Raw genomic sequence first — 13,133 nt, 5'->3', positions numbered from 1 at the left:
TGCGATTTTGGTCGTGATTGAAAGATTGACCAAATCAGCATGTTTTATTCCGTACAAGATAACGTACAGACATGACCAGATGGCAGAACTCTATGTCAGAGAAGTGGTCAGATTGCATGGAGTGCCGAAGTCGATTGTATCAGACCGTGATCCTCGGTTTACTTCGCACTTTTGGCACAGTTTGCAGCAGGCTCTCGTTACAAAGTTACATCTGAGTACCGCATATCATCCTCAGACCGATGGACAGTCAGAGCGGACTATTTAGACACTGGAGGATATGCTGAGAGCTGTAGTGCTAGATTTTGGCACTAGTTGGCAAAATTCTTTGCCTCTTTGTGAGTTTTCTGATACGAATCCTCGTACGAATAAATAGCAAACACGATTAAAATCGAATCGCGCCCTCTATTCAATAACGAGCAAGGATCGATGTGTTGTCCCGATCTTTTGAATCAAGTTTGTGTGTGATTTTCACCTCTAAAATATGAAAAGTTTAGCAACAAATAATCACGGAAAATAAACAACCGAAATTATAACGAACCTTCAAAGAACAAGCCCTAGACAATCCGCACAAGAACGATCGACAAACGCCACAAAGTTAAAAACTTTGATAATTTTGATTTTGATTACAAAGCAAAGCTTTGAAAAAGTTTGAGAGAAAAACTCAAAGCTATTGCGTAAACTCTATAATATCTCAATTGTGTGTTAATTTTCGTTCAAACATGTTTTAATAAACAAAAGATATCTACAAACTAGTCTCCAAAAAAATTAAAACTCTAAATAAGGAACAAAATCTCGCAAAACCGCCACGTACACGGACCCCGTGTAGACGTCCGGAGCTAGGTCCGTGTAGGCGCTGTGAGGTGCACGGACCCCGTGTACAGGTCCCTGCTCGAGTCCGTGTACACTCTGGATTTCTTCATTCTCGGTTGTAATGGACACGGACCCCGTGTACAGGTCCGTGTAGACATCCGTGTAGTCTCGGCCGTATTCAACAATGCTTGAATAACATTCCTTTGGTCTCCAAACGTGCTCCCATGCATCACGACCCCTTCATGCTTGCTCATGGCTTCCTGTAGTGCCTCCTTGAACTTCTTTAGTCGTCTCCTCGTTATTGGTCCCTCCGGCAACTGCAAAGGATCCCATGCTTTCCTTGGAGCTTGACCACCCGTGTTCGCATCATCCTCCCCTTCTTGAAAAGGATTTGTCCTCAAATCATGCTCATCACCTACATCAAACAACTACAAATCACTAACATTGAAAGTTGAACTCACATTGTACTCACCTGGTAGGTTGAGTTTGTAAGCGTTGTCATTGATCCTCTCAAGAACTTGGAATGGTCCATCGCCCCTGGGTAATAGCTTCGAACGTCGCTTCTCAGGAAACCTTTCCTTCCTCAAGTGTAGCCACACCCAATCTCCTTTCTCAAATATCACCTTCTTCTTCCCTTTGTTGGCTTGCTTGGCATATTGCTCATTTCTCTTCTCAATGTTGGCCTTGGCCTTTTCATGCAAACCCCTAACAAATTCAGCCTTCTTTTTTCTATTCATGTTTAACCTTTCACTCACAGGCAAAGACATCAAATACAACGGAGTCAAAGGATTAAAACCGTACACACTTTCAAAGGGCGAATAATTTGTAGTAGAATGCACGCTACGATTATAAGAAAACTCAACAAATGGCAAACAATTTTCCCAATTCATCAAGTTCTTTTTAAGAATAGCACGCAAAAGTGTTCCTAATGTCCTATTGACAACTTCAGTTTGTCCATCCGTTTGAGGATGACAAGTAGTAGAAAACAACAATTTAGTGCCAAGTTTAGCCCACAATGTTTTCCAAAAGTAACTCAAGAATTTAAAAGGGGATCGGTTACGGTGACCGGAAACGCAACGGAAGCACAAAAATTTTGATTTTAGCATAAAATTTTCGGCCACCAACATTCTTGTGTAGCAAATACAATAAACACAAAATGACATTCATAGTGTGTTAAGAAATGTACCTATCAATCACAAGGATTGATGTATGGCTCCAACTAAGGTGTAAACACCTTAGCTCTTGTATGGCAAGAACTTCTACAAGCTTCCAAAGAGCACTCCTTGCTCTAAAATAAAGCCCACCACCAACTAGGTAGATCCCCTCATATTTTGCACTAGAAAAATATGAGGATTTTTCTTTGAGAAGTGAGTGTTTTCTCCAACCATTGAAGAACAAAAAAAGGGAGAGAATGAATAGTATTTTCGGCCACTATTCATGCTAGGAGAGAAGGAGAGACATTTTTTTGGTTGTGGGAAAAGTTAAAGTAAAAAAGTTGCATGCCAAGCCTTGGTTATACAAAAAGTTGTCTCCCAACCTTTCACCTCCCATACATGCAAATATTATATGGTTTTTAACAAATTAAAAACCCATGGACTTAATTTAATTATCTCAAACATTTTTGAGACTAATTAAACATTACTTGAATTTACTCAAGTCCACTAGTTAAATAATTTATTTAAATTGAGCTCTACAAGACTCAATATGATTTAATCAATTCAACACTTGAATTAATTTAATTATTTGGACTCTACTAGGTCCACTAGTGTTTAATTAATTCAACACTTGAATTAATTTAATTTAGTCCATAATAATGTTTATGAAAATCACAATTTTCAAATACATTATTTATTTGGCCAAATTTTAATTTAAGAACACATTCATAAATTAAAATTACATTTCTCTCATAGAAGTCATACTTCTATTTTTCCTTACGCCTATAAACTCATTTATAAGCCGTTCAACACATTGAACTATTTTCTCCTTTATAGAAGTCATACTTCTAATTTTCCTTACGCTTATAAACTCCTTTATAAGCCGTTCAACACATTGAACTATTTTACTTCTCAACGGGATCTAGAAAGCTAGTACTTGTGTGGCCCTCAATGGTTCATTGATACAACTAGCCGTGGGTTCACATCTCCATGTGATTCGGACTAAACATGTCCTTATATGAGCATACCCCAATTGCTCCATTCTTATTTATCAACTCCTTGATAATAAGAACGTCAGAACTCAAGTCTGATAGTACCCAACCAATCATGTTAAACGCCTAGCAGCATCGCTTACATGATTCCCTAGGTATCAAATGATAGTGCCTGCAAGAACCATTCAATTATGGTTAGCGTACAGTACGGTCCCTTCAACTCATATATCCCGACCGATTCGACAACCATTGGTATATCGAGAGTTGTCAATGAATCGATACTATGTGTCATGTCGTAGTTGCATCGATGGTGTAATCTATGAAACCCCTTTCATAATTACCACCATACTCTGATCAGAGATTTCAAACTACATATACATGAAAAACACATAGGATATCCATACCCGTAGGTAAGCGGTGAATCCCCGACTACAATGCATCGACTCCTATATGTTTCGACAGAACACCCAACCTTGCCACCTGATGACCCCATGAGAGTCGGTAAACAAGTCAAAGTGTAATTCTAGCACATAGAGTCTCAATGTTGTCCCGGGTCATAAGGACTAATGGTGTACAACCATAAACTAGGACTTTTCCACTCGATAAGTGAGAACCACTTGGAAAGTCCTTTAATGGAGGGTTGTTCAGTGCACTCTACCAGGAGCACCTATCTGCATGCTCGGACATCATAATGTCCCTTACCAATGAAACATGGTACTCAAATCGCAGATACTAGTCTCAAGCTCGAGCGGCCTATATCCTTCTTAGCGGCGGCTGAATCGACTAGGAACCGTTTAGAATATACAGTATTCCAAATATGAGTTTCATGATACTCATCATATGAGCATCTCATATTATTTCTACTATTTGTATATTCAAGGGCTTTATCTATTCAACTAGCATGGGTATACAGATAAAGATGTGCCAAAACAATAATTTCAAATATTATTAAAATAAAGATTGCTTATACATAGAGTTTCATTGTGAACACTCGGCCAACACTTGGCTCGACGTGCACCTACTCTAACAGAATTTAACATCACGATCAGACACAATAGTCCTAGACATGCCATGCAACCTAACGACTTCTCTAAAGAACAACTCCGCAATGTTTGAAGCATCATCAGTTTTATGACAAGCTATAAAATGTGCCATTTTAGGGAATCTATCAACGACAAAAAATATTGAATCCATCCCCTTCTTAGTCCTAGGCAACCCCAAAATAAAGTCCATAGAAATGTCAATCCAAGGCGCACTAGGAACAAGAAGTGGTGTATACAATCCATGTGGTTGTGTCTTAGACTTAGCTTGCCTACAATTTATGCACTTTTCACAAACACGCTCAACATCACGTTTCATATGTGGCCAATAGAAATGTTCATGCAATGCACTTAAAGTTTTAGCCACACCAAAATGTCCCATTAAACCACCCCCATGTGCCTCCCTAACAAGTAATTCACGAATTGAAGATTTAGGGATGCACAACTTATCTTCTCTAAATAAGAAACCATGATGCAAATAAAATTTATCATGTGGACCATGCATACATGTTTCAAACACACCTTTAAAATCCTCATCTAGTACATATAATTCTTTCACATGCTCAAATCCCAAAATTTTTGATTCCAAGGTAGAGATTAGTACGTACCTCCGTGATAGTGCGTCGGCCACTACATTTTCCTTACCTTGTTTGTACTTGATGATGTAGGGGAATGTCTCTATAAATGCCACCCACTTTGCATGCCGCTTGTTCAGCTTTTGTTGCCCCTTGAGATGCTTTAGAGACTCATGATCTGTATGAATCACAAACTCCTTAGTCCTCAAGTAGTGCTGCCACGTCTCTAGAGTCCTCACAAGTGCGAAGAACTCCTTATCATACGTGGGATAGTTCAGCGTTGCTCCATTGAGCTTCTCACTAAAGTACGCCACCGGCCGTCCTCCCTGCATCAACACTCCACCAATACCTACACCTGAAGCATCACATTCAATCTCAAAAGTATTAGCAAAGTTAGGTAAAACAAGTAAATGAGCATTAATTAACTTTTGCTTAAAAAGAATAAAAGACTTCTCTTGCTCCTCGCCCCAATGGAATGGAACGTTTTTCTTGATCACCGCCGTCATTGGTGCTGCCAGTGTGCTAACATCTTTTACAAACCTCCTATAAAAGCTTGCAAGACCATGAAAACTTCGAACTTGACCAACAGCAGTGGGCGTTGGCCAATCTCGAATGGCACTTACCTTGTCTTCATCAACTTGTATACCCTGTGAACTTACCACAAAACCAAGAAAGACAAGTTTGCTTGTACAAAAGTCACATTTCTTTAAGTTAGCAAATAAATTTTCAGCCCTTAATGTGATTAGCACACGCCTCAAGTGGTCAACATGCTCTTCTAGACTCTTACTATACACAAGGATGTCATCAAAGTAAACCACAACAAATTTTCCTTTGTGTGCACGCAAGACATGATTCATTAACCTCATAAAGGTGCAAGGAGCGTTAGTTAAGCCAAATGGCATTACCATCCACTCATATAACCCATACTTGGTTTTAAAAGAAGTTTTCACTCATCACCTTCCCTCATCCTAATTTGGTGATAACCACTCTTCAAGTCAATTTTACTAAAGATACATGCACCTTACAATTCATCTAACATATCATCTAGTCTAGGTATGGGATGCCTATACTTAATGGTTATGTTATTGATTGCCCTACAATCCACACACATACGCCATGAGCCATCTTTCTTGGGAACTAATAAAACAGGGACAGCACAAGGGGACATAGACTCACGCACAAAACCCCTCTCTAACAACTCACTTACCTGCCGTTGAAGCTCCTTAGTCTCCTCCGGATTGCTCCTATAGGCGGGACGATTTGGCAATGCACTCCCAGGCACGAAATCGATTTGGTGCTCGATTCCCCTCAATGGTGGTAAGCCTTGAGGTAACTCCTCTGGAAATACATCTCCAAATTCCTGCAAAAGTGAAACAACGATGCTCGGAAGAGACCCGACTATATCACTGGTGTTAAGAAGGATCTCCTTATAAACAATCAACACAAGTGGTTCATGTGTGTGCATTAATTGTTTCAACTCACCTTTTTGGGCCATATATGATTTCTTTTTGGCCTCTTTCCTCTCAATTTCTTCCCTCTCTTTTTCCTTTTGTAAGGCTGTCTCACTCTTTTGACCACTCTTTTTTTCAGCCATTTCATTTTCATTTTCAAAGGCCATCTCACTTTTTAGTTCAATCTTTTTTTCGACCTCATCTCTCTTCTTTTTTTCAAATAGTCTTCCAACACTTGCTTTGGGGACAAAGGAAGTAATACAATGGATTCTTTTTTCAATACAAATGAATACCTATTCTTGAACCCATCATGTGTCACTCGCCTATCATATTGCCAAGGTCTACCCAACAAGATATGACAAGCATGCATGGGTACCACGTCACACAAGACCTCATCTACATACTTCACAATAGAAAAGGCACTAGCACTTGCTTGTTAACTTTCACTTCCGCACAATCATTCAACCATTGAAGCCTATATGGTTTAGGGTGCTTTAGTGTAGGCAAACCCAATTTCTCCACCATTTCAACACTAGCCACATTAGTACAACTTCCCCATCTATGATTAAATTGCAAACCTTTTGATTCAAAAAACACCTAGTATGGAACAAGTTCTCTCTTTGGTTAGTTTCCTCTTCCTTGACTTGGGCACTCATAATTCGCCTAGTCACTAGTGCTTCACCTACAACTGCCTCATAACCCTCGTCACGATCCTCTAATGCAGGCATCTCATCATCATCACCCTCACTTTGAGACTCATATTCACCATAGTCATTTAAAATCATTACCCTTTTATTAGGACATTCACTAGAAATATGACCTAACCCTTGACACCTAAAACATTTAACATCTCTAGATCGATTAGAAGGAGTTTCAGATTTACCTTGCACTCCTTGTTTAGGCGCCTCATGTTTGGTCTCAAATTTGGGCTTGGTCACCACCTCGTTCTCCTAACGTTTCACCACATTTGATCGTCATGAAGATGATGAACCCCAGTTGGATTGGTGCGGCCAACTCCACGTCTTCTGAGTTGTTGCTCCACTTTTATGACCATTTGCACCATCTCGTCTAGATCCAAGTAGTGCCGAAGCTCAACTTGATCTTGGATTTCCCTGTTCAAACCACAAAGAAAACGTGCCATGGTCGCCTCATTATCTTCCTCAATATTGTCCCTAATCATGACTACTTCCATCTCCTTATAATAGTCCTCAACACTCTTCACCCCATGCCTCAAATTTTGTAGCCTCTTAAACATCTCCCTATAGTAGTGGTTGGGCACAAACCTCTTCCTCATGACCCTCTTCATCTCATCCCAAGTTTCAATGGGTCTCTCATTATACCTCATCCTAGTGGTCACTAATTGATCCCACCAAATGAGAGCATAGTCTAGAAATTCCACCACCGCCAACCTAACCTTCTTTTGTTCGGAGTAGTGGTGACATTCAAACACAACCTCTACCCGCTTTTCCCATTCTAAGTATGCCTCCGAGTCAGATTTCCCATGGAACGAAGGAATCTTCATCTTAACACTACCCATATTACCATCCTCCCTATTTCCGTCATTGTATCTACCCCGTGTGGCTTCTCTCCTTCCTCTACCAAATCCTCTACCTCTTCCATTCCTACCCCAATTTTCATTTTGGCTCTCCTCATCTCCCCCCAAATCATAATCTTCCTCTTCTTCTATCCTACCCCAATCTTTAGGCTTAGGTTTATCTCCACTAGTACTAACTTCAAGCATATCCAACCGCTCATGTAATGGCTCCAACTCTACCTTCATCATCCTACTAAAATGTTCAAACAACGCCTCAATTTGGACCTTAGACAACCCCGGGTTCGAACTATCTCCCACCTCCTTCTCCATTTAATTTCAGATTTGAAGCTGCAAGAAAACGTTAGTAGAAAACAAAATATTTCTCACCCAAATCCTAAGGGTCACTCCAAAGAAAAGTCGCTGGTCACTCCTCTCTAGTATTTTTTTTTGCTCACAACAAATACTCACCGTTCACTCCAAAGAAAATTCACTCGCACTCAAGTATTTTCACTTAAATTTGATAGAATTCTCGAAGGTGTGCTCAAGCTTTGTATTTGTATATCAAACAATCAAGTTCAACTTGTGAACAAATGTGATCGACTCACTTAGATTGCGTGAGGCACTTGTATATGACTCACAAAAAGGAATAGTACAAAATACCAAAATGAAATAATGGTGAATTTTCGGATTTTATTTTATTTTTTTACTCTAAGAATTTCGAAAATTCGAAGAAAAATAAATAAGACACAAAATTTCGTGTATCACCGATTCACGACCAACGAAGAATGACAGAACAAAAAAATTCTGAAAGCGGAACTAAAGGATAATTAGATATGATAATAGAACGAAGGATAAACTTACTTGAATTCAATTAACCAAAAGCTCTGATACCAAATGATACGAATCCTCGTACGAATAAATAGCAAACACGATTAAAATCGAATCGCGCCCTCTATTCAATAACGAGCAAGGATCGATGTGTCGTCCCGATCTTTTGAATCAAGTTTGTGTGTGATTTTTACCTCTAAACTATGAAAAGTTTAGCAACAAATAATCACGGAAAATAAACAACCGAAATTATAACGAACCTTCAAAGAATAAGCCCTTGACAATCCGCACAAGAACGATCAACAAACGCCACAAAGTTAAAAACTTTGATAAGTTTGATTTTGATTACAAAGCAAAGCTTTGAAAAAGTTTGAGAGAAAAACTCAATAATATCTCAATTGTGTGTTAATTTTCGTTCAAACATGTTTTAATAAACAAAAGATATCTCAAATCTAGTCTCCGAAAAAATTAAAACTCTAGATAAGGAACAAAATCTCGCAAAACCGCCACGTACACGGACCCCGTGTAGATGTCTGGAGCTAGGTCCATGTAGGCACTGTGAGGTACACAGACCCTGTGTACAGGTCCGTGATCGGGTCCGTGTACACTCTGGATTTCTTCATTCTCGGCTGTAATGGACACGGACCCCGTGTACAGACAGGTCCATGTAGACATCCGTGTAGTCTCGGCCGTATTCAACAATGCTTGAATAACATTCCTTTGGTCTCCAAACGTGCTCCCATGCATCACGATCCCTTCATGCTTGCTCATGACTCCCTGTAGTGCCTCCTTGAACTTCTTTAGTCGTCCCCTCGTTACTGGTCCCTCCGGCAACTGAAAAGGATCCCATGCTTTCCTTGGAGCTTGACCACCCGTGTTCGCATCATTTTCGTACAACAACAGCTATCAGACGAGTATAGAGATGGCACAATTTGAAGCGTTGTACGGCAAAAAGTGTAGATCCCCTCTTCATTGGGATGATATCTCCGAGGTTCCGGAGATTGGACCTGATATGATTAGAGATATGACTGAGAAAGTGAAGTTGATTCATAAGAGAATGAAAACAGCGCAAGACTGACAGGCCAAATATGCCAATGTTCGACGAAGACCATTGGTATTTGAGGCAGGAGACAGAGTATTTTTGAAGATTTCACCTTTCAGAGGCGTTGTCAGATTTGGCAAGAACGGGAAATTGTCTCCACGATATATTGGGCCGTATGAGATTCTCGCGAAGATAGGAGATCGTGCCTATCGACTCGCATTACCACCTTCTTTATCTGGAATACATGATGTCTTTCATGTATCTTTATTACGGAAGTACATTCCTGATGCTTCACATATTCTCCAGCCACACGAAACAGAACTGGACGAGACTTTGAGCTATTTCGAAAAGCCGATCCAGATTCTTGATCGTAAAGAAAAACAGCTCAGAACCAAGACTATTCCTCTTGTGAAGGTTCAGTGGAGTCGTCATGGAATTGAAGAAGCTACCTGGGAAAACTGAAGCAGACATGAGACAGAAATTCCCAGAATTATTTCACTGATGTGAGTTTCCTATTTCGCTTCTGTTATACATTTTTTATTCGATATGATTTGTGATATGAATCTGGCCGGGCATGGCGTTCAAAGGATTGGAAGGATCGTTGTGCGAGTGTTAGACGAAGTGGGAAACAGAAGCTTCCGCGCCCGAGCGGTCAAAATCTACCGCCCGAGCGCCAAAGTCACTGTACAGAACGTGAACTCCAGAAGCATCGGCGCCCGAGCGGTAACATGTGACCGCCCGAGCGCGACCTGTCCAGAAGAGCCCGCGCTCGAGCGGTAGAAACCCGCGCCCGAGCGCCACCCGATCGCGAGAAAATCTTTAGTTCCTATTTTACAGTCTTAATTGTTTAGGTAATTAGATTTTCATATCTTGTTGATTTTGTAACAATATATGGACGAAAATTTCATCATTGTAAAGATTGAATTATTGAGTTTATAAAAAAACTTTTCTTTGAGAATTCTCTAAAAAACAAGCTTAAGTTTTGTTATAACTTTTGCGTCGTATAAAATCAAACTTATCAAAAGTTTTATCTTTTGTGGCGTTTGTCAATCGAATATCACGAGGGTTGCCAAGGACGGGTTCTTTGCAGGTTCTCTTGAACGCGATTGTTCCTATCGTTGATTAATTGTTGCTAGGCCGCGTGATCTAGAGGCGATTATCACACTTATCAATTACTTGTTTCAAAGATCGGGACAAATCAAAGATCTCGTGGGCGGGATCGTATCAAGTGGTATCAGAGCTCTTGGTTTTTGATTCAAGTAAGCGCATCCCTTCAATTCTTCGTAGAATTTTCAATACCGATTTTCGTGTAGCTATTTCTACGTATTTGTTGAATCTACAAAAAAAAAAATTGAGATTTACTGTTCAGGGGGAAAAAATTTTTGAGGTTACTGTTCATCCACCATATTTACTGTTCGTTTGCGGTTGTACTGTTCATCGCTATCGGATTTAATGTTCACGCCGTATTTACTGTTCATGGCACTGTTAGGGAACTGTTCAATCACCGTATTTACTGTTCACGGCACTTGAATCGGGTGTTTGTTGAATTTTAGCGCTTATATTTCAGCGTTAAGTTTGTCCTTATCATTTAGTCGCATTTTAGTCAATTTCCAAAGTTGCTTATTCTTGTGTGGTCTAAGTGAGTCGAATTTCAAGCGTCACAGGATTGATCTCATAAGTTTGATACGTGGAAGCCACGAGACTTAAGCGCCCCCTTGAGAATTCTCATTTAGAGTGAAAATATTTGAGTGGAATGAATTTTCATTGGAGTGAATTGTGAGGTTTGTGGTAAGAAAAAAAAAAAGAGTGCGAGTGAAATTTCATTGGAGTGATTTGTGAGGTTTTGTGGTGAGGAAAAAAGACGAGTGTGAGTGAATTTCCATTGGAGTGACTAGTGAGAATTTGTGGTGAGGAAACTTTATTCTTTTATTGTTTTATACTAACCTTTTCTTGCAGGTATAATGGTTGACGATCGTCAATTTCAAACAATGTTAAGGGGGGTGGATAAAATGTGGGAGAAGGAGTTTAAGCCCCTTCGTGAGAAATATAGGCGGTGCGGAATGGATGATCCACGTAAAGTTGATTGGGCTAGGAGAGTCAAGGAGAGTGGAGCACCACGCCTGGTATCGGGTAATGATAGGAGGTGCAAATCGAGTGGTAGGCAGGGAAGTGACTCATGGAAGGAGTTTTTGACATCCGCACGAAGGTCGAGTGAAGAGAAGAAGGTCAAGACTAGACCGAAGTTGGTTTTGAAGCCTGGGTATCAAGGTACATCTAAAATTTCAAATGTTAGTACTTATGATATTCAATGTATTTGGTGTCTAGAGTTTGGACATGATATTAGCCAAGTCCAAATGAGGAGGTGAATGTACTGGATTCCAGAGTTGATTGTGAATCTAAGGTTGTAGTCGAGTGTGGAGTTGAAGTGAGCATTGATGTTGAATCCTTAGATGGTGAATTTGCTTCTAATGTGTGTGCTAAGGAGGAGGAAGAAGAAAGTAGTAATAATTTGTTGCACGCATGTTATGATTCATCATGTACCTTTCTTGATCAACCTATTTAAATTATAATTACTGATGATCAATTGCAATTTAATTGTGAGAGTGAAAAAGAATTTAAATGGCCAAAAGAATGAGTGATCAAAAGAGTGAGGTGGCCATAGAAAGAAAAGAAAAAGAAAATGCAAAAGAGGCCAAAAGAAGAGAAAAAGAAAATAAATTAAAGGCCCAAAAGAGTGAATATGAGCGTGATTTAATTTTGTATAAATCTTTCCAAGTACCTTTGTACAAAAATGAGCTTTATATGTCTATTGATGATATAGCCGGTTCAATCCCGAGCAGTATTACTTCTTCTTTGCAGGACTTTGGCGCCCTCAAGATGAGGAGGCAAGTGAGTGTTGATGGTGTGAGAATGCAATTGGATGATCCATTTGAGGTTGGGATTAATAAAGGTGAGGTAAGGCTAGTTGCCAATGCAACAACCATGTGGTATGACTTTCGTTCTTATCTGAATTCATTGTTGTGTTGTACTCAAGAATTTTGTGTGAAAGTTGAACATGTGATGTCTGTGAAAGGGGATCGGATACGGTGACCGGAAGCGCAACGGAAGTTTAAAATCAAATTTTTTTGTAAAAATTTCGGCCACCTCCATATCTTGGTGTAGCAAATACAAAAACAACAAAATGTCATACATAGTGTGTCTAGAAAAATTATACCTATCAACCTCTTGAGGTTGATGAATGGCACCAACCAAGTTGTAAACAACTTGGCTCTTGAGTGGATGAAGATCTACAAGCTTCCTCCTCCTTCAAAAATTAGGCCCACCACTTGCTAGGTAAATCCCTTCTTGTTTTGCACTAGAAAAACAAAAAGATTTTTCAATGAGAAGAGTATTTCTTCCTCAACACTTGAAGAAGAAAAATGAGAGAAAAACTTGGAGAGAAGTGTGTGTTTTTCGGCCAAGGTGTGTCTCATGGGGGGAAGGGAGACTTGTCTTGAACATGCAAAAAGTTGAAAGCAAAAGTTGCATGCCATGCCTTGAAAACACAAAAAGTAGTCTCCCAACCTTTCACCTCCCATGCATGTATATTATATGGTTTTTAATCAAATTAAAAACCATGGACTAAATTTAATTATCTCAAACATATTTGAGACTAATTAAACATTACTTGAATTTACCCAAGTCCCACTAGTTAAATAATTATTTTA

Source organism: Primulina huaijiensis, chromosome 8, assembly GCF_012295235.1.
Source record: "Primulina huaijiensis isolate GDHJ02 chromosome 8, ASM1229523v2, whole genome shotgun sequence".
Taxonomy (NCBI): Eukaryota; Viridiplantae; Streptophyta; class Magnoliopsida; order Lamiales; family Gesneriaceae; genus Primulina; species Primulina huaijiensis.
This window is presented reverse-complemented; position numbering follows the sequence as displayed.